Source organism: Eschrichtius robustus, chromosome 16 (genome assembly GCF_028021215.1).
Source record: "Eschrichtius robustus isolate mEscRob2 chromosome 16, mEscRob2.pri, whole genome shotgun sequence".
NCBI lineage: Eukaryota > Metazoa > Chordata > Mammalia > Artiodactyla > Eschrichtiidae > Eschrichtius > Eschrichtius robustus.
In genome coordinates, this window is record NC_090839.1 from 18757726 (window position 1) to 18781181 (window position 23456).

Genomic DNA, 23456 nt, shown 5'->3' on the forward strand with positions numbered 1-23456 from the left:
ACTGAACAATGAAACTAGACCTGATTCAGGCAGAAGATCACTTGAAAGGTACTTAATGTGGGTTGACTGCAGATGTGACCAGCCATTTTTTAAGCATTCACATTAACTATAGGAAGAAGCTTAGAGTCTAATGTTTTCGTTTTACTCAGGAGAAAACTGGGACCCAGAGGCATGGAACACCTTGTCCAAGGTCATACAGCCTGTTACTCACAGGTCCAGGATGACCCTGAGACCAGTCCTCTTCTGCCAGTACCATACTGCCTTTAATCATATGTAACAGGTGTTCATTTGGGCTTTCATTTTGCACACAGGATTTTAAAATAAAAAATTGGACTGTCACCAAAAATTGCTGAACCCAGCAGGTTTCCAAGGAATTACTACTCACTGGTTTTGCAGCTGCCCTGCGGCACACCCACAAAGGGTCAGGATGAAGGTGGTTATGAAACACTGGCTTCATCAACCTTCATTAGATGGCTCATGCCATTAGTCCACAATGATGGGGAGGGATTCTAGAAGCCAGTCGCAGTAGCTGAGAGATCTCCAGCCTGGGGAAGAGAAGATAAGTTCATTCAGCCACAGTGTTAACCTAGCATCTTCTCTGCGCCAGGCTCCAGGCAGGATGCTGAGGTGGCAAAATCAGCAAGGCACTGGCCATATCCAGGAGCCACACACATTCCATTTGTCTGTACCCTGATGTGTGTTCCTGGGCACGGTTTGAGCTGCAGCTAAGGGATAGCTTGGATCTGGAGGGTCCTTGAAGACTTAGCCCAGGAGTCCGTAGTCTGAGGCTGAGCTGTCTTGGAAACAGCCTAGAGTCAGGGGACCACTGGGAGGACAGGAGCTACTATCTAAGCAGAACTTGAGACATTACCATATCAGACAGTGTAGATATAGCAGAGTTTCATCATCTCAGAGAGTTCTACTGGACAGCACTGGCCAAGAGCACCCTTTCCTGGATTTTCTGCATCTTACCAGTTCTTCCAGGCCCTTCAGATACTGACATAAGCAAGAGTGATATGAGTCACTGGTTTCTGGAAGGGGCAGAGCTCCATGGCTGTTCCTGATCTGATATCCTCAGAGGTACAAATGACCCATCTGAGACAGAGGGCACTTGGAGGTCAGCTCTTTAAACTTTTCAGACTTCTATGCCCATAAAAGATGCCAAAATAGGGGCCGGGGAGTAGAGGGAGTATTAGGGGCCTCAATTTTTGAGGTCAGAAAGACCTAGGTTCCTATCCTCTCAGGTTTGAGACAAGAATTAGAATTACAGTAAGTCCCCTACATACGAACGAGTTCCATTCTGAGAGGGCGTTCATAAGTCCAATTTGTTTGAAAGTCCAACAAAGTTAGCCTAGGTACCCAACTAACACAATCAGCTATATAGTACTGTACTGTAATAGGTTTATAATACTTTTCACACAAATAATACATTAAAAACAAAGAAAAATAAAGAAAAAAATTTTAATCTTACAGTACAGTATCTTGAAAAGTTCAGTACAGTACCAGCTACATCACTGCCGCTTTTACGCTTGCTTCCGGACATCCTGGGCTTTAAATAAAGATATTGTACCACTGTACTCTATACAGTACTGTACAGTGAAGTACACAAAAGCATAACCACTTGTAGAGGATGCACGCATGTGACAACGTACGCCAGACACGTGACTAACTTATGTGATTGGACATGCGCATGCAGGTTCACATCTTTGAAAGTTCGCAACTTGAAGGTTCGTATGTAGTAGATTTATTGTAGTTCCAATTGTACTGAGTTCTGACTACACTACTAGCTGTATAGTCTGGGCAGGTCAGCAACCTTTATCCACCACACCCTCAGATTTCCCCTCCGTAAAATGCAAATACCCCTGCAGCTGGGCAGAACGAATATCCTCAAGTGCAGAAACAGTAAGCCTAGGGGAGAGTCCTGGTGGCCCAAGCAAGAACCAGCTACCGCTGAGAAAACCGGGGAGAACAGCGGAGCTCCCTGAGGGCGAAGGTCACTGCCAGATGCAAGTCCCAACATAAAATAGATCCCCCTACATGCGCAGCGCCATGATTCTTTGCACCCTTGTAAAGTGTCCGGTGAGCAGCAAGAGCTGGGGCTAACTTAGGGCCTTTATCCTCTGTTTCTTTTGAAGTAGAGCCCCTCATTTCTCAGAAGATCTCACAAAAATTTGCTTAATAGAAATCTAAGCTTGGAGAATTCTCAGGACTACAATGAACCCACTAGTTCCCTCCTCACCCGCGACCCCCAGGGCCCAGGAGAGACGCCAGCCCCGGCAGGACCCGGAGACCTTCAAGTTACTACACTTCCCAGAGGCCTCTGCGCAAAGAGAGGGGCCGGACAGCGGCTCGCTTCCCCCGCCTCCACAGTGCGGGATGTTTTAATCCCAGAGTTTTCGCCCTCCTGACGCTCGCCAAGGTCCCCACGGACCCGGAACAGCCCCCATCTAATCAGCCGGGAAGAAATGAGCGCAGCAAGACACTCTAGGAAAGGTAGTTTCCAAAAATATTTCTGGGAAACGGAGGGAGGCAGCGAGGTTTGCCAGCCAATTCAGAGCCGGGCTCAGGGCTTGTCACGTGACTCGTGCGGTCAGCTGTTTTGGGGCCTTGGCTTGGCTGCGGGAGGGGGCGTCCAGAGCTGTGGGCAAAGCTACTGCCACCGCCTGGACTGGCCTCCTCAGCCCCTGAGCCGTCCCCGCTGGCCAATCACAGCGCTGACCGCATATTTGCATATATTTGAACTTGGCGCTGGAGGACCTTGCAGTGCTCATCTCCTGCCTTGGCCTCTGCAGCAGCCAAACTGAGGCACTGGAGTTGCTTCAAAGCTTTATTGGATAAACCATTCATCAGCTGTTGGGTTCGCCTCATCTTTGGGGACCTTTTCTACTCTGTTCTCATTCGGCCACTGTGTCTTCACCCATGACCTTGTCGCCTCAGAAATTTAAGTCCTGGGACCCGTCTATTTCTCGTTATCGGCCGCCTCTAGTTTCATTTCTTTCCCTACCCAGCCTAAATCCTCAGAATCCTGTCCTGCCTCATGTGCTTCTGTAACAACCCCAGACTGTCGATTAATACGGTTAATTGCCTGCTTTGGGTTTGCTAGGTGCTTCTGGAGGGGGAAAGATACAACACCAACTTAACAGGTTGGTGCCACTGGGATCAAGATCTCAGATGTCAGCTAAACCCTAAGCTCCGTGGGATTGGGACAGCACTGGGAGGCCAAAAAAATAGAGGCGGAGAGTTTGCTGCTTAGACCTCTGGTGGGAGTACAAGGCTTTGCAAGGGCTATTTTTGTCGCATTCCACCTCATGTTTGTCCTATTAGAGCCTGAGAATGAAATGTAGAGCAAAGCAAAATATTAGTGATGAGAATATTCTAGAATGGCACGTTGGTGAGAAAGTATCAATAGAAGATCCTGTAAAGACTCAAACGAATGTTAAGTAACATGAAGAATGAAATGAGAAATAGCAAGAAAGCATGCAAAGATGCTAAATTGGTATAGTTAAAAGTTTTAAATAAACTCAGAGAGCAAGATAAAGTCCTTTAAAAAGCATTATGATGGAAAGAGATTGTGTGTTTCTGATGGCCAGCCTTCCAGAAAGATTAAAAGATTATATCCAAAAATTCCTTTGAGAAGTGGCAGGTGTAAGAGGATCCTGGAAATCAGTAAGTAACCTGGCTTCAAAAATATAATTTTTAAAAAGGAGGTTTTTCGTGAGGGGAAAAGGAGATCCAAAACAAATATGTCTGGACATATCAGAGGCCCCTACTGTGTTGTATCTTAGAAGCAGAATCCCAAGTAGGCTGGGCTCCTGCTGTCATAAAGGCCACTAAGCAGGCTTTGGAGCCCCAGGGGGAGACCACACACGGCCTGAAACTTCTCAGGAAGTGTGCTGTCAAGCACTGGAGAGGAGATTTAGTTTGATTTTGTTCTCTTACAATGATTATGTGTTATTAATTTATATCTTTCTGTGTCTCTATAGCATAGGGTCCATTTGTTGTGTAAAAAATCTGTGAAATACCTTAAACCCTATCTAGTGTTTTCACATACCACATTGTATTTGATAAAGAAAAGCAGCAAACTTGTCTGTTAACTGGAAAGGGTATTGCTTTGAAAACAATCCAATTTATTACACATCTGTATATAAACCTTGCCACCTGATTCTAAATTTAAATACTTGCTGTTGGGGACTTCCCTGGTGGTCCAGTTGGTAAGGCTCTGCGCTCCCAATGCAGGGGGCCCGGGTTCAATCCCTGGTGGGGGAACTAGATCCCTTAGTTGCATGCCTCAACTAAGAAGTCCGCATGCCGCAACTGAAGATCCCGCATGCTGCAACTGAGACCTGGCGCAGCCAAAATAATAAATAAATAAAATTTTTTAAAAATAAGTAAATAAATACTTGCTGTTTACCAACAGGAAATTACAGCTACATTTACATGTGTCTGTGGGGGAAATGCCTGCAGAGAATAACCACATCTTTATATGCAAAGCAAGTATCCGGAACCAAACAAAACAATTCTGGAATCCCAGGCTGGACATTAATATTTTAGGAGTAGAGCACAAGATCTCCAATAAACAAGAAAACCTACACGTTGTAGAAAAAGAAATCACATAGAAATCAATTTTCCTTAAGGTAGAGCGATTCATCTCAGGTTGTTTGTTCAGGACCAGTTTGGTTGGTTGTTTTCAATTCTTTGCACACCAATACTTTTGTAATAAGAGTTTATTTCTAGAAAAAATGAAATTATAATGAATTATAAAATACAAAATAGTGACCCCATTTTTTAGTGATTAGAGTCAACATACATAAAATCACTCTAAAATTGCTATAAGGGAATTCCCTGGCGGTCCAGTGGTTAGTACTCCACACTCTCACTGCCGAGGGCCTGGGTTCAATCCCTGGTCGGGGATCTAAGATCCCACATCCCACAAGCCATTTGGTGCAGAAAAAAAAAAAAGAAAGAAAGAAAAAAATTGCTATAAAAGTTTTGAAACAGTCTCAATTCTATATTTAATTCATGGAAGACCAGATAATCAACCCCCTTTGTCCAAGAACTATATTTTATATAGCACTGAGATAAAGCATCTAAAAATTGAGATCTTTCAAAAACATATCACTCTCTGGCTCAAACTTCCATTATTTTTATAAGACTGACTTTTATTGTCAGTATATGAATATACCACAATTTATTTACCCATTGTCCTGTTGACAGACATTTGAATTGTTTCCCATTTCTTATTATTACAAACAGTGTTGCAGTGAACATTTTTGTAAATGCCTCCTCATGCACAAGTGCAAGAACCTAGGGTATAAACTCAAGTTATCCTATGTGATTCATATACCCATGAGTGAAATTGCTGGGTTGAACGATGTATGCATTTTCACTTTTAGATATTGCCTACTTGGTCTCCAAAGTGCTTGTACCAATTTACGTTTACTTCAGCAGCGTGGAAGAGTCCCCAATTCTTCGTTTGATCACAAACATTTAAAATTGTCAGACTTTTTAATTATCCCAACCTGCTTGATATGAAATGGTACTTCATATGGTTTAGTTTGCATTTCCCTAGTTAATAATGAGGTTGAGCATCTTTTCATACATTTATTAGCCATTCTGGCTTCTTTTCTATGATTTACCTCTTTATCTTTTACTCATTTTTTTATTGAGTATTTTTAATTTTTGATTTATAAGTTATTTATATATTCTGGATTTGAATCCTTGGTCAGTGATGTATGTTGCAAATATTTTTTCACAGTCTGCAGTTTGTCCTTTCATATTTTTAGTGATGTCGTTTGATACTCAGGCATTTTTTTATTTTAATGATGTTGACTTTATCCGCTTTTTTCTTTATGGTTATGCTTTTTGTAATTTATTAAATCTTTGCTCTAAACAAAGATCATAATACATGCTCTCCTATTTTCTTCTAAAAGTTTTCTCTTCTTCCTGGGTTCTTGAATTCCACTTGGATTTTTGTATTTGGTCCAAGAAAGTGTTTCAGTTTTATTCTTTCCTATATGAATAACCAATTACTCATCTTCATTTTTTGAAAAATCTGTCCCTTCTCCACTGATCTGCAAAGCCACTTTGTTAAAGATGTCAGATGTCCCTCTATGGCTGTGTTTCTGGGCTCTGTATTCTGTTCCAGTGGTGTAGATATCTACCCCTGATCCATTGTCACAATGTCTTAATTACCATACTTTATGGTAATTACTTATTTATTATAAAATATTTATTATAAAATACTTATTTATTATAAAATAAGTCTTATTGTGTGCTAGAGTGAGTCCATCATCCTCTGCTTCTTTCTCATGTGTGTCTTACCTGTTTTTGTACATTACCATTTACATTTTAGAATTGGCTTGTTGAGTTGCCAAAGAAACATGTCAGGATTTTTATTGTAATTGCAATAAAATCTATATATTCCCTTGGGGAATCTTTATGCTACTAAGCGTTTCTGTCCAGGTTCACAATATGTTTTTCTCTTTATTTAGGTCATCTTTAAGATTTTTCTATCTTTTTAAAAATAATTCTTAATAAAGGTTTTAAACATCTTTTGTTAGATTTATCGAAAAGTACTTTACAATTTTTTAATGCTGTAAGTAACATCTTTTTTTTAATTATATTTTCCAAATCTTTGTGTCCGAATTATAGGAAAACAATTGAATCACCTTGCTAAACTTTCATAGTTTTTCTAATAATCTGTTTGTAAATTATCTTGGCTTTTTCTATGTAGACAATCATGTAACCTGTGAATGATTGCATGAGAATGATGTGCAGTAGACTGAGTACCCACATCCTAGATGCCCACATCGCAGTCTCCTAAACCTGTGACTATGTTATCTTACATGACAAAATGGACTTTGTAGATGTGACGAAATTAAGGGTCTTGAGATGGGGAGATTTTTCTGGATTATCACAAGGGTCCTTTTAAGAGGCAGACAGAATTGTCATAGACAGCGAAGGCTATGTGATGACAAAGGCAGAGAGAGATGATGTGATGATGGAAGCAAGGGTTGGAGTGATGTGCTTTGGTGATGTCGGAAGGGGCCACAAGCCAAGGAACACAAGCCGTCTTTAGAAGCCAGAAAAGACAAGAAAACAGATCCTTCCCAAGAGCCTCTAGAAGGAACAAGCCCTGCCGACACCTCAGTCCCATGAGACTAATTTCAGACCTCCAGAAGTGTAAGAGAATAAATTTGTGTTGTTTTAAACCACTAAATTTGTGATAATTTGTTATAGCAGCAATAAGAAACTAACACAGGAATGCGTGGAAGATACACTTTTTGATACTTGTCTTGTCTGAACTTGTCTTAATTCTTCTCTCTAATTTTTGAGTTTGGCTCTAGAATTCTAGGCTGGAATCTTGTTCCCTCAGAACAAGATAGGGTTTTTTTCTCCCTTTATGATCTTTATATCATTTCTTTTTCTTGTCTTACTGTACTGGCCAGACTGTCCAAATGCAATGTTGAATAGAAAGATTTTATAGGACACCCTTGTTATCTTCCTGATTTTTTTAAAGATTATATCCTGATTTTTTAATTCAAATGTATTTGACATATAATATTGTATAAGTTTAAGATGTACAATGTGTTGATTTGATAAGTCACCTTCCTGATTTTAAAGGAAATGTGTCTAATACTTCACCATTTAAGTATTTTATATGTATAAATTATTGGTAGAAAATTTTCATCAAGTTAAAGAAATTTCTTTCTTCTCCTAGTTGGCTAAGATTATTTTTAGCATAAATGAGTGCTGAATTTTACCAAATGCCTTTTCTGTGCCTATCAAGATAATCATGTAGATTTTCTCCTTTAAGCTATTGTTGTGATGATTTATAGTAATACTTGTTTTTTTAAGTTGGACCAACTTTGCATTAATGAGGTAAGAACAGCTTGCTTCTGCTGTATTCACCTTGCTAAATATTAATTCAAAATTTCACAGCTATGTTTATGAGTCAACCTGGCTATAAATTCCTATCTTCGGCTGTCCTACTCTTGTTTTGGTTCAGGGTTTGATAGCCTAACAAATTGAGTTGGGGAGTGTTTCCTATCCTACTGTTTTGGTTGATTCTTTTCATTTTAGAACTTGAGCATTTACTTACAACTACAGAAGACAGAGATTTGATTCTCTTAAATTCCACGCACTCCTACCCACAAACATACTTTCAGTGCCTTCATTCTTCCTATATAGTTGTTTTGTAATTTTTGGTTCCATCAATATTCAGGATTATGTAAATATTATATACTCATGAGCCACATTGTATATTACATTTACATACCCTTTCCTGTACAACTTTTGGTTTTCCCTGGAGTATATAAGTGGAATCTTGGTTGGTTGGTTGGTTGGTTGGTTTTGGCTTAGTTTTCTATGTGCCAATCAGTAATTCTTCCCGAAGCTGTTGCACAAAACTGTAAATCTCCTCTGCATGCACTTAAATATTAGGCAACGGTCAGTTGGATGTTTTTCATGGAGAAATCTCTCCTGGAGTTTTCTTGTTCTCTTGCTCCAAACTGGATTGTGCTGTGCCTGCTTCCTGCTGTTTTGGGGAAATTTCCCTCAACTAGCATCCTTTTTATTCCTTTTGTCTCTTTTCTGTCTTGGAATCCCCGTGTCCTGGTTTCCATGGTTTCCTCTTTCTTGATTTACTGTCTCATTTTTGGTGGAGCACAATTCTCTCATTTTGAGAAGGGATACACAGAAAATAAATTTTTTAAGGCCTCACTTGTTTGAGTTTATCTTAATTCTGTTCTCTCATTTGCTACTTTCATGGGCCTAGAATTCTAGATAGGAATCTTGTTCCATCAGAATCTAGGTTTGTTGTCTTCTAATTTCAGTCTTACTGATGAGAGGACCAACACTGTTGTGATTCTCAGTTTTTTAGTATGTGTTGTTTTTCCTCTTATTGCTTGTATGATATCTCTGATGGTCTGAAATTTCGTAAAGATGTACTTTGGTGTAGGGTTTTTTCTCCCTCATTGCATTGGACTCTAAGGCTCTATTAATCTAGAAACTCATATCCCCAATTCAGAGAAATTTTCTTATAGTGTTTGTGTGTGAGAGAGAGAGACAGACGGTCAGAGAAAGAGAGAAAGGGAAACATTTGACATATACTGGGTTGACCAAAAGTTCGTTCAGGTTTTCTGTTAACATCTTACAGAAAACCCGAACGAACTTTTTGGCCAACCCAATATATAAGAATATGAGTAATATTAGTTATGAAGCATCGTAGTAAAATAAACACCCATGAACCCACCACCCAACTTAGGAAATAGGATATTATCAATACCTGGAACTTCCCTATGTGCCCTTTTTTTTTTTTTTTAATATTTATGGCTGCGTTGGGTCTTAGTTGCGGCACCCAGGATCTTCGTTGTGGCACATGGGATCCTCTGCTGTGGCGCGCGGGCTCCTCATTGTGGTGCACAGGCTTCTCTCTAGTTGTGGCGAGTGGGCTCCAGAGCATGTGGGCTCTGTAGTTGTGGCGTGTGGGCTCTCTGGTTGTGGCCCACGTGTTCAGGAGTTGTGGCTCATGGGCTTAGTTGCCCTGCGTCATGTGGGATCTTAGTTCGCTAACCAGGGCTCGAACCCGCATCCCCTGCATTGGAAGGCGGATTCTTAACCACTGGACCACCAGGGAAGTCCCCCTTTGTGCTCTTTTCTGATCCCATGCCCTGCATCCCAGGGCCACCCCTCATGCCCTAACACTCCACCAGCCACATAACCACTCTCATGACTTTTCTCCTAATTCACTTGCTTTTCTTTATTGTTTTACTATTCATGTATGTGTCACTAAACTGTACCTTGTTGACTGTTGCTTGCTTCTGAACATCGTAGAAATGGCATCACACACAGAAGCAGCACTCCTCTGTGGCTTGCATCTCCTTCCATGTTGTTCCTAAGAGTCATCTACGCACATAGCTATAGTTTAGTATCGTTTCATTGCAGTGTAGCATTCCATTGTATGGAGATAGTACAATTTATTTAACTATTCTCCCAAGGACGGGCATTAAGTTATTTCCTTTTTTTTTTTTCCCTATCATGTCTACTAGTCTGGTCATTTCCTTCCCTCATTTTCTCTCTTCTCTGAAACTTACATCAGTCAATTGTTGAATCTTCTGGGCTAAGCCTTGAATTTTCTTAGCTCTTCTGTCCTGTTTGCTCTTTCTTTGTAGTTTTCTTCTACTCTCAGAATTTCTCAAATTATGCTCTAAATCATCTATTGGCTTCTTTTATTTCTGCTAAGATATTTTGAATTTTTTAAAGCTCTTATTCTCTCTAAGTTCCTTTTCTTTGTTTACTCCTATCTGTTTGTAGTATTCATAGATACAAATGTCATGGAAGGGGAAATTTCCCCCTTTCCTCTCTTGAGTTCTTTTGGCTGCTGTAATAGTTAAATTGACACAAGACAGATTAACAGGAGAAAAAAAAATTAATTTGTTATCACAGAGGTCTCATAGAAATGGGACCCTCAAGGTGACCAAAGCAGACTGTTTATATATCATTTTTAGACAAAGAAATACATAATTATTTGTGAGGATTTCATAAATCAGTGGGGCTTGTGCTTAAGGTAACAGACTAAAGAATAAATAATGAAGTTTGTTTATAGCTTTCTTCACCTTAAATTCCCTAATTCTGGTGATAAGGTTGCTTTCCTCCTGGTTTGGAAAGATACTTTCATATGGGAGAATTATTTCCCACTTTCAGGGAGTTAGAGTGGGTTTTTCTATATAAATCATTTTTTTTACCAGCTGTTTCTCAAGTAACCTTAATTGAAAATAATCAATATGCCATGGAGACATATTTTGAGGCAGCCTGCCCTGGGTCCCAAAACAAACAAGGCTTAGAATTTTCTTGCAATTTTCTTTTGCTTTCTGCATTCCCTGTTTCCTCCTAGGGTGGTTGGTTGAGTGATTAACTGATTTATGTCTCTATCTTTCATGTTAGAAACTCCCATTTCATGTCAAGGGATGCTTAGCTGTTGTCTCTGACATGAATAAAGGCACCAAAATGCCGATTTTGAGTCCTGGGTGCATGGGTGGGGCTTGTCTGCACGTGGGCTTCACAGTAGGCTGATCAGTTGGGCACTCGGCTATTTCACTGGGGAAACACCAAATGCTAATAGGTCTTTTCTCTTGGCCTAGTCAATTTCCGTAGAGAGGAATCTTCCATTCTTCCTCCCAGAGGATGTAAGCTGATCTACCATCATTCTGGCTGCTGGGCAGGGAAAGTGAGCGAGGCGTTCGCCACCCACCTCCAGGTAGGCCTTCACTGAATGCCCATTTTTAGTACAGTTCCCTGTTCTCAACTGTGCCTCGTGTCTCCGAGTCCAGAACCTCTTAGGTTTGACTTGCCCATCGTCTTCCACTGCAGGGGAGGGCAGTCGTCTGGTTGTGTGGGGCAGGAGTGGAGGTCTGGGGGTCTCCCTGTTCCTCAAACAGATGCACAGCCAAGACGCACTTCCTATTTTCAGTCCTACCCCTCCTCCCCATCTTCAGGGCTGTTCCAGTTGGAGTACTGTGGCAAGGAGTCCGCCTGTTGCTTCTTACTGTGCCTGACCTCCCTTCTCAGGGTTAGATGTCAGCCTTCTCTGCTCTCCTAAATCAGTTACCACTGACTTTTCAGCTTTTCTTGTCATCTCTCCTCTGTTCCTGCGTCCTCTCCAACTCTCTTGGTCCTTGTGGATATATGCTTTTTCCCTGTTAGTTTCTCTACTGTCATTCTGAGGCTTTGGGGACGAGGTGGAAAGAAATGCACGTGTTTTCAGCGTCACTGCCCCCACAACGCACAGGCGTTGGAATGTGGAAAGTCCCCGAGAGGAGGAGCAGAGGAAACTGCAAGAAGTCTGCAGCAGCCTCCAGGTCTCAGAGCCTTGCCATGGCTGGCCAGATGCCTGGCACGGCATCCAGTTCTGTGGTGAGCAGAGAGGAGTTCTCTGCGCGTGTGTTCAGAACAGTGACGCTTGTGCGGAGAACAGCAGAGGAGGGTGCTGTTGAAATGAGGAAAGGGAGTCAGGCTCGGCTGGAGCAAGCGAAAGTCTACTGGAAAAGCACTGATGGCCAGGATCCAGCTGCATCTCACCCACCCCATTCCCCTTTTAGGAGAGTTAATCCCAGGGGAGGCAACGTTGCGCACTCTTGAGGGACAGCCCAGGGTCGCAGAGGTCACCAGCAGCCCCTCAGACTCAAGGGGTCCATGTGGCTATGACTCCGGTCCCTGAGGGTAACTTCATGAAGTGGGGAAAACAGCAGATTTCTCATCCTCTGTCAGAGGGCCGTCCCCCAAAGCCAGGACTTGGGCAACAACAACACCGGCTACCTTGCTTCCAGCATGGGGTAGATAGCCACAGGCAGGAGAGCTGTGTCTCAAACACGATGCTAACTTGCCCTTGGCATCTAGCAAACCAAAGTCAGGTGGGGCGGGTTCTGAAAGGGAACAGAGCAGTAGTCACCTGTGCAGCCAGGGCTCCATGACCTGAGGTGGGGACTTTATTTCCCCCTCTAGGAGGGGAGCCGAGTAGTTCCACGTGCAGGTTCTGAGGGGCTGATCCCAGGACTTGGTGTGAGTGCTCAGCCTTCCTTTCCGACCGTGAGTGCCCTGCAGCCCTCCTGAGACGCTAACCCATGCCTGAGAGAGGCTGGAAGATAGGAGAAGGAAGAAGTATGCTCTGGGGTATTTTCAATACCACCAAGCAAGTCTTCCAGCTCTCAGCAGATACCGACTGGGTGTCCGACAGTTGAACTCAATTCTGACTATCTACCTAGAGTTAGCACCAGATGCCACAGGTTAAGGGCTCAGTCCCGCAAGACTGCCCCAAATTCAGATGTGATGCCAAAATTTGGCCTCTGTACACCAGTAATGAGTTCAATCTCGGAGACAGAGTTTTGACTGAAGTAGAAAAGAATAGCTTTATTGCTTTGTCAGGCAAAGGGGGCCACAGTGGGCTAATATCCTCAAAACTGTGTGCTCTGACCTGGAGAGGGTAGTGAGGAGTTTTATCATAATGGTTGAAAGAGGAGGGCATGATCAGCTCATGGACATTCTTCTGATTGGTTGATGGTGAGGTAATCGGGAGTCATCATCATCAACCTTCTGGTTCCAGCTGGTCTGGAGTCTACGTGCTTGTGGGCAGCATACAGTTAACTTCTTTCACCTGGTGGGGCTTTTAGTCTCTGCAAAACAGCTCAAAAATATTGTTATGTGCATCCCTTGAGGGGGAAGCAGGACCCCGCCCCAGGGCTGCACTATGTGCTTTGACTGCTCCTCCCTTGTCTCCACATCCCCTCCCTTCCCTGATTAGGGACTGTTTGAACCTGTCCTTTAGAACTCAGGGAAGGTCATGGAGGCTAAATGAAGCCTATTTCCTACAAACAAAACTCGGGGGACACAGAAAGGCTTTTGTGCCCAGGAGCCTCACGGGGTCCTTTTCGGTTTCAGGTGTAGTCCAGGTTGTCACCTCTGCTTCTGACCGACCGGCTATAAATTGGTTAGAACAGCTCACAAAGCTCAGGGAAACATTTACTTACATTTACCAGTTTATTAAAAAGGATATCACAAAGGATACAGATGAGCAGCCCACTGAAGAGGTCCACGGAGGTGAAGTCAGGAAGGGTCCTGAGCTCAGGAGCTTCTGTCTGTGGGTCTAGGGTGCACTACCCTCCCAGCAAGTGGGTGTGTTCACCAACCCAGAAGCTCATCAAATCTCCTTGTGGGAGAGTTTTTATGGAACTTGATCTGCAGTCCCCAACCCCTTCCCTTAGGTCAGGGGGTGGGGCTGAAATTTCCAATCTTGTCAATCACTCAGTCTTTCTAGTGACCAGCCCTTTCCTGAGGCTATGCAGGGCGCCCCCCCCCAAGTCATCTCATTAGCATAAACTCAGAAGTCCTAGAGAGGGCTTGTTGTGAATAACAAAAGATACTCCTATCCCTTAGGAAAATACAGGGGTTTTAGGCGCTCGGCTCCCGGGACCAGGGATGGAAACCAAGTATATTTCTCATTATACCACACATGCCAACACCATATCCTCAGTGACAGCTGCTTCTGCTTTCTAAGGGGTGGCATGACTCCCATCAGTGAGGCAGTTATCCTCTACATGGCAGCCTTTCCCTCTCAGAGATGGGTAAGGGAGGGGAAGGGAAAGGCTCCGAAGCAGATACTATTGGTGCTGTGCCCAGAGCCCCCAGGACTCCTGGACTGTTTTTATGCACACTAGGTCTCCTTGTGATGTCGCTCCCAGCAGCCTGCACCTGATCTCTTGGTAGAGAACCTAGGATGTGTGTCCCTCCCCCCAGGACTGATGCCGAATCTGGCCTCTGTACCCCAACACCAAATTAAATCTCAAGAGACAGAGTTTTGGGTGAACTAGAAAAGAATAGCTTTATTGCTTTGCCAGGCAAAGGGGCTCACAGCGGGCTAATGCCCTCAAAACTGTGTGTCCCAACCCGGGGATTGGGGAGGGGGGAGGGTTGTGAGTTTTATAGTGAAGCGGTGGCGTTGCTGATAAGGATCCAGGTGCATGCAGGACCTGCATTCCTTCAATCTAGAGATCTTCTGGCATCAGGTGGTCTCGTGATCTGTGGTTCTCGAGGTTATTGAACTGTGACCTTCTCTCTGGAACATCTTCCATTTGGTGGGGTTTTAGTTCTGCAGAAGAGCTCAAAGATATTGTTATGCGTATCCCTTGAGGAGGAAGCAGGACCCTGCCCCAAGGCTGCAGTATTGTTTCTTGACTGCTCCTCCCTTATCTCCACATCCCCTCCCTTCCCTGATTAGCAACTGTTTGAACCTGCCCTTTGGAACTCAGAGAAGGGGACACACAAAGGTTTTTGTGCCCAGGAGCCCCACAGGGTCCTGCCCAGTTTCAGGATTAGCCCTTAACAAATGACTGAAAACATGGGGGTATAGCTCTCCAGCTTTCTTGCTATTTTGTTATTTACTTACTTATTTATTTATTTATTTACTTGGCTGCACCAGGTCTTAGTTGCGGCGCTCGGGATCTTAGTTGCCACGTGCAGGATCTTTAGTTGCGGCATATATACAGAATCTAGTTCCCTGACCTAGGGATTGAACCCGGGCCCCCTGCATTGGGAGCGCAGAGTCTTAACCACTGGACCACCAGGGAAGTCCCTGTGGGGTTAATTTTAAAATGTCTCCAGAGTTCCCATGAGAGATTGCTCCAGGCCTGCCCCGCCTTAGGACTCTTCTTGCTCTCATATGTTTCCTTAGCCTCCTTTCTTCCCAGGTCTCACTTCCTCACTCACCCCCCAACCAGTTTTTTTTCTGGGAACACTTCTTTTTTTTTAATTTAATTTAATTTTAGTTATATTTATTTTTGGCTGCATTGGGTCTTCGTTGCTGCGCGCGGGGGCTACTCTTCATTGCAGTGCGCGGGCTTCTAACTGCGGTGGCTTCTCATGTTGCAGAGCACGGGCTCTAGGCGTGCAGGCTTCAGTAGTTGTGGCGCACGGGCTTAGTTGCTCCGTGGCGTGTGGGATCTTCCTGGACCAGGGATTGAACCCGTGTCCCCCGCACTTGAAGGCGGATTCTTAACCACTGCACCACCAGGGAAGCCCTCTGGGAACACTTCTTAAATAATTTTTACATGAATCCTCTTCTTCAAGTCTCTGCTCCTGGAAACTCAATCTAAGACAGCCTCATCTTTCAGAGTCCTTGCTGGTTCTTGGCTACTGCAAAGTGGGACAGAGTGGGCAGCCCTTTGTTTATAAAGCACTGTAAACATGCTGCAGGTGTGAAAGGTAGACCCTGAGATGAGGAAAGGGTGGAGACTTAAATTGTTTTTTCAAATCAAAGGGAGAGAATTGGGCTTCTGAAGGGAACCTGGAGGGGTAAGAAGAGGGAAAAGCTGGGAGTTTGAGGTGGAGAAGGGGCTGAGCCACAGGACAGTATAAAATGTCTCCGTTGCACCAAACCTTCAGTAAGGACTGCTACTCATACAGACACTGTGTGGGCGTGATGTTTGGGGTAAGGCTGCTTGGGATGCGATGCTGCAGTGCAGACCAGAAGGGCAGGATGAGAAGGCAAGACGGTCCTGAAACTGAGCTCATTCAGTGGAAGCAGGGATTCTGAGCCAGAGAAAACATAATCCACCACACGTGCACTGCACACACACACACACACACACACACACACTGCGCACACACACACACACGCGCACACACACACACACACACACACACACACATATGCACCAGTCCACCAAGAGGCGAAAGGGATAAGATTCCTCCTCTGAGATCTGAGTTATGCATGAAAAGGACAAACTTGAAATAACTGAAGGGTAAGTTCTAAAGTCATTGCAAGAATATCCAAAGGCAGCTACAGCATTGCAACAGCAGTTCCCAGTGAAAATCGATAAGTTGACTCCCACAGAAAACAGGAGTTCATGGAAGGTGGGGGAGGCAATGTCATCCAAACCCACCACAAGGGTCTTGCAACATGGCACCACCACCCCGCGTGACCTGAGCTCTTTCCCTGCAAGCCCAGCCCATGACAGAGTCAGGCAGCCCTCCTCCCTCTGCCCTGCTCACCCAGGGGCTCAGCAGCCAGTGCCAAGAGCCCTGCCCCTTCCCTGCCTCCCTCTCCTCCACCCTGCTGCCAGCTTCCTCTCCCTGTGTGCCAGGGTCTCAGCGGTGGGTGTGCCAGGGTGAATGAGGTCTAATGTGGTCAGGGAGCTGGGGACCCGCCTCTCAATCCACTCCCATCTCTGACTCTTTCCCCTTTTAAGTCTTTATTCCACAAACATTTATTCACCACGTGCAACTCACCGGGAACTGCTGTCGTTGTTCTGTCTCCATCCCTGTTCCTGTCTCTTTTTTACTCTCTCTCCCTGACTCCATTCCTGCCTCTTTTTTTCCTTCTTTCCTCTCTTTCTCTCTCCACCTTTCTCCCCTTCCCTCTCTCTATCCCTTCTCCCAGTCCTGGCCCCTTTGAATTAAATTGTCCTGAATCTCTGAAGACAGATGACACAGCACATTTGACAGTGCCCACAGTAACTGACAAGTCACAAAGCAGTTTGTGGTAACAAGTCCTTATTTTTGTTGTTGTTGTTGTTTTTAGGAATAACCGTGTAACAAATGTGATTTTAGATCTTTATCTATGTCTCTGATTAATTCCTTCAAGAGCGCTCCGTAGGAAGAGTATTTTTAGGTCAAAGGGTACAGGCATTTTTAAGGCTTGTGATATAATTGGAAAATTGCTTTTTCAGGAATATTGCACATGTAACTGGACTTCTTTAAGTTCATACCAACCTCAGATTTAAGATGGGGTCACACATGTTTCTCCAGGGTCCTTGAAGACACTCATGTTCTGGAATATCTCAGTGGATTGGTTGGTTTGCAGAGGACATGCCCAATCCCCTTTCTGCACACTTAAATATTCATTTGTTGATTTGTTCAACACACACTTACATCAAGCATGTGCCATGTGCTAGTAATGACCCTGGACTAAACTTTGGTGATTTTTTTGTTTGTTTTTTTTTTTTTTTTGGCCACACAGCATGGCATGTGGGATCTTAGTTCCCCGAGAAGATATCGAACCCATGCCTCCTGCAGTGGAAGCTCAAAGTCTTAACTGCTGGACCTCCAGGGAAGTCCCCTAGACTTTGGTGATTGAGAGTTTTGCCAGAATCATGGGTGACTCCTTCCTTCAGACTAGGCTCAATTCTGGCATTTGGTATTTTTAAAATCAACAATGAGAATTTTCTTACAGTGCGAGACAGAGCGTGATCAAAGATCATTTGACCAACCGTTATTTTCCTACCCAGACAGTCATAAACAACATTCAGCTCTCACCCACACTGCCTTCAGACTTTATTGGTCAAGACTTCTCCTTTTTTCGAACATCAGAACAGCTTTGGATGTCCTATAATTTTTAATCACTGCTTGCTATAGACTGAATGTTTGTGTCCCTCCCCAAATTCATGTGTTGAAACCCAATCCCCAATATGACGGTATGAGGAGGTGGGGCCTTTGGGAGGTGATTAAGTCATGAAGGTGGAGCCTTTATCAATGTGATTAGTGCCCTTATAAAAGAGACCCCAGGGAATTCCCTGGCGGTCCAGTAGTTAGGACTCCACACTTTAACTGCTGAGGACCTGGGTTCAATTCCTGGTTGGGGAACTAAGATCCCACAAACCACGTGGCATGGCCAAAATTAAAAATGATAACATAAATAAATAATAAAGGAGACCCCAGAGAGTTCCCTCACCCCTTCCTCCATGTGAGGACACAATTAAAAGAAGGTTATCTATGAACCAGGAAACAGACCTTCACCGAACACCAAATCTACCAAGTACCTTGATCTTGGACTTCCCAGCCTCCAGAACTGTGAGAAATAAATATATGTTGTTTGTAAACCACCTCCTCTATGGTAATTTGTTATGGCAGCCCAAACAGACTAAGACACTGCTTCAAAGAAGGGAGGTGTTTTGCCCCCTTTATTTCCTCCCCTAGGGTAGAATTCATGGGTCATGATCCCCATCCATATTCTTTTCCCTTTTTTGAGGTAGGTTCAATGGCTGGCCTCACTCTGTTATCCAACGGGTACAATGAAAATACCAAGCATTATATATTCAACTTGTTGCAACCTATGCTGACATGCTCACAGATTCATAGATCTTGGTGCAACTTGCTCACTAATCACAAATTTTAGCTATTCAGTGAGTGTCAATGGGTGTTTTTAGGTTTCCAAAGAGGAATTCAACTAAAGATCTCCCAGAACGTTTAGATGCACTTAGAAGCTTAACAGTGCATGTTAATCAGATAATCACAATACAATATGATAAAAGCTTTTCTGAAGTTGTACTATATGGGAGGTAGGATTTGAGGGGGGACCCAGAGGATAAGTCCAAAACACAACAAGCAAGGGTGAAAGACCTTATTAACTGTGTATCAGTCAGCCACTGCTGCATAACAAACATAATAATAAATAATCTCAGTGTCAAGCAACAATACATACAGTATTAGTAAGTTTCTCACTCAGGTGACTGGAGGTTTGCTGGGCATTGACCTTGATCTTGTCCGGGCTTACATGAGCATGGCTCTAAGCCATGGATTTGGTTCAGGTCTATTCCATGCATTTTGGACCTCATGTGTACTAATATCCCATTGGCCAAAGTAGGTCATATGGCAAAGCTGACAATCAAGGTGCAAGGAAATACATTCCTCCCATGGAGGTGTAGTGAGAAGCAATGAATATCTGCTGAATAATCATCTAATCTACCACAAGCAGGATCTTATAGAACCAAGGGATGTTGTTCTAGGGAAAAGTAATAGGAACGAGTAGAGAGGAACCACATCAGGAAAGACAGGGGGACACAAGGTTGTGTGAGACATTTTGGGAATTGTGGGTGCTTTGAAGGACAGAAGCCCAGGACACTTGTGAGAGATGTTGAGTATGTGTAGGAAGCTAAGTCAAAAGAGGGAGACAGGAGCCAGTATTTCAGGGTTGGAGGAAACCTAAAAGATCTGGATAGACTGGGGCAAGATAAGATGCCTACCTTCCCTTTTGGATTTTCAGGGGCTCCTGCTCTGTCTCCTGAAGTCTCTACTTCCTGGATGGGGGGAACCTTCCATCAATCCTCTGTGCTCTCTAGGCAACCAATATTACCTTCTCTTCACCATCCAAGTGAAGAACTGCATTAGTTCTCCTTTTCCTCATCACCTCCCATGCCCAGCATAGCATCTAGTAAGTGTTTATTATATATACCCCAGAATATGTGAACAACTGGGAATTCTTTTTTCAAAATTACTTTTTTCTATTAAGGCATACTTATTGAAAGAATGGCACAAATGGTGAATAGGAAAGATGCATAGCCTGTTGGCAGAAATATCCACCCTCACACTTCAATCAATAGCCTTTCAGATTACATGCAATGTAATTACATAACTAGAATCATATATTGTTATCTTTAACCAGCTTTTTTATATCAACTCAAAACATAAACCTATCACATCCTTTTTAATGGCTGCATTGTATTTTATTATATGGCTATAATATCATTTATTCAATCTCTTAATTTTCACTGCTAGAAATGATATTCTGAAAAATATACTTTTAAATCTATATCTATGTACTGGTCTAGTTATTTGTCTAAGCATAAGTTGCTAGAAGTAGAATAGTTTGTTGAAATGCATACCCACTTAAACTTTTCATACATATTGCCAAGTTGCCTGCCAGAATGGTTGTATCAGCATGCATTCCTATCATTGAGGTCTGAAAGTAGCTTTTCCTCACATACTTGACATCACTGGGTATTACACACATAGCTAATGTAAACACTTTTATTTCATTGTTATTATAATGGAATAATGGCCTTTTTATGTCTTTGTGAAAAAAAATATTTTTTGAACTGGAATTCTCCCAGCAGAGTCATCAACAAATGTGAGAGTAGAACACAGATATTTTAAGAAAGAGGACTTATTAAAGATAGAAATGGAAATTAATAAATTAGAAAGCAAAAAAAAAATAGAGTTGATAAACCTAAGAGCTGGTTCTTTTAAAAAGGAGGGGGTAAAACAGAAGAAGAAAAATTTAGAACTATCAAGCATGAGCAAAAAAATAGGGGATAAAACACAAAAAAACCCCACAATGCCAAGTATAAGGAATAGGGTCTTTACTTCCACATATAAAGAACTAAAAATTATTAGAAAATTCTATGTTAAAATTTATGTTACTATGTCTAAAAATTTATCTGAAATGGTTTTCTTGAAAATATAAGTTCCTAAAATTGATTCTAAAGAACCAAAACCCCTTGATAAAATGGAAAAGGCTGTAAATAATCTAAGCCCACAAGCAACAGCACCCAGATGGCTTTATGAATGAGTTCTAGGAAATCTTATTTTAAAATACCATTTCTGTCATTTTAACTAGATATTTAAGCTAGCATAGGAAAAGATGTAATTTATCATACAAAAATGCAGTGTGTTTTATAATACAAAAGTCTAAATAGGCATTTATAGACATGAAAGTTTTAAATAAAATATTAGTAAGTTATACCCAGCAGTATATTAAAAGAATTGTGCATCAGGATCACGTAGTGTTTATTCCAGGAAGAATGATTGGTTCAACATTAAATAATGTGTGTTGAATCAAGCATTCTGTAATACATCAGATGGTGAAAGGAAAAAAGCCTATGATCATCTCAATATATGCCAAAAATGCATTAATTAAGATGTGACATCTATTTCAGATAATGATAATGGCAATAATGACAACAATGACGGTAAATATCTTAGTAAGCAAAGAACGGGAGGGCCAAGGATACACTTTTTTTTTATATATCAGAAGCCACAGCAGCAAACTTAATGGTAAAACATCAAACATTGTTTCCATTAAATGAGGTGCTAACTATTATTGCTACTAATCAAAATGTTTCTGAAGTCTCAGAACAATGTCATTAGTTAAGAAAAAGAAATAAAAGAGATCGATATTAAAATAAATAGTCAATTATCTTTATGTCCAGACTATACTCTTTTCATTCTAGGAAATCCATGAAATCCAACTGAAAATATTACTGAAACTAATAAGAGAAGTCAATAAAGTGGTTCAATATAAGAAATACAAAAAAAAAAAAAGAAAGAAATACATGGGCAAATATATGACTTTCTTCTATACTACCAATAACCAGTGAGTAAATGTAATGATAAACAATTCCATTCATGGGGCTTCCCTGGTGGTGCAGGGAATCCGCCTGCCAATGCAGGGGAGACGGGTTCGAGCTCTGGTCTGGGAAGATCCCACATGCCATGGAGCAACTAAGCCCGTGCACCACAACTACTGAGCCTGCGCTCTAGAGCCCATGAGCCACAACTACTGAGCCCGTGTGCCACAACTACTGAAGCCCACATGCCTAGAGCCTGTGCTCCGCAACAAGAGAAGCCACCACAATGAGAAGCCCGTGCACCGCAACAAAGAGTAGCCCCCGCTCACCGCAGCTAGAGAAAGCCTGCGCAGCAACGAAGACCCAGCGCAGCCAAAAATAAATAAATAAAATAAATTTTTAAAAGATTCCATTCATAATTGCAACAATAACTGTAGAATACCTGTACGTATGATTATCCAAAAATAAATAAATAAAATAAATTTTTAAAAGATTCCATTCATGATTGCAACAATAACTGTAGAATACCTGTACGTATGATTATGACCAAAAATATATGGCTTACATGAGGAAAATGATAAAATATTTCTAAGAAAAACTTTAAAAGTTGGAGATACCCCATTTCATGATATAAAGATATTAGCTTTCACTGAATTATTTTATGACTTTAATACAGTTTTGATGAAGATTGCTATGGGATTATATTTGGAGCTTGAAAGATTGATTCTAAAGTTGTCTGGAAGAAGGTATGCATGAAGCCAAGAAATTCTGCAGGAGCTCATGGCCACACAGAATAAAGACTACATTTCCCATTCTCCCTTGCAGCTAGATGTGCTCATGTGACTAAGTTTTGACCAGTGAGCGTGTTATTTTGCTGCATCCAGAAATCTTCCTCAAGAGACTGCTTACATGCATCCTTTCCCCTTCTCTAACCCCTTTGTCTTTCCTGCTGCTTGGGATGTAAAGTCTGAGGATAAGTCTGGGTAGACTGGACTTTGAGGATGAAGGTCACATGCTAGTTACGGCAGAGCAGAAAACTGGAAGGAGCCTGGGTTCCAGAGGTTTTTATGAAAGAGAAAAACCACATCAGCTCCAGATTGCCTACATCTGGACCTTAACATGAGGGAAGAATGAGACTATCTTATTTAAGCCATTGTTATTTTGTGTTTTGTTCATTCACAGGTGAATCTAATCCTATCATAATAAACTTTCATATTCCCCTCATGCTTATATAATTATATTCAGATTTATTTAAGACACGTACACAAGTATTATACAGTAAGTCCCCTACATACGAACGAGTTCCGTTCCCAGAGTGCATTCATAAGTCCGATTTGTTCGTTAAGTCCAACAAAGTTAGCTTACAAACCCAACTAACACAACCGGCTATATAGAACTGTACTGTAATAGGTTTATAATACTTTTCACACAAATAATACATTTTTTTAAACCCCAAAAAATAAAACATTTTTAATCTTACAGTACAGTACCTTGAAAAGTACAGTAGTACAGTACAACAGCTGGCATACAGAGGTTGGCATCGAGTGAACAGGCAAGAAGAGTTACTGATTGGAGGAGGGAGAGGAGGTGGGAGACGGTAGAGCTGAAGGATCGTCAACAATAGGAGACGGAGGGCAAGCTGCAATTTCACTCACGCCTGACGTTGATGGCTTAGGTTCTGGTTCCTTGCTGGATTCAATTCTGTCTACCCTCTTGAAAAAATAATCCAGTGATGTCTGGGTAGTAGCTCTTTTTTTCTCATCATAGATGACAATGGTAGCACTGGATTGCATTCTGAATGGCTGCTGCGACCTTCGTGTACTGTTATACGTTCGGATCCTG

The 23456-nt window shown here is 42.3% G+C and overlaps 1 long non-coding RNA gene across 1 annotated transcript in view; it reads left to right on the forward strand.

Moving 5' to 3' along the window:
- Positions 1-2363: 2363 nt before the first annotated feature.
- The window catches only part of LOC137750548 (uncharacterized), a 57157-nt gene continuing 36064 nt past the window's right edge, over positions 2364-23456 (forward strand). Inside the window, exon 1 of the long non-coding RNA XR_011070479.1 lies at positions 2364-2493. This is a non-coding gene — a long non-coding RNA (uncharacterized lncRNA). The remainder of the gene's footprint in view (positions 2494-23456) is intronic.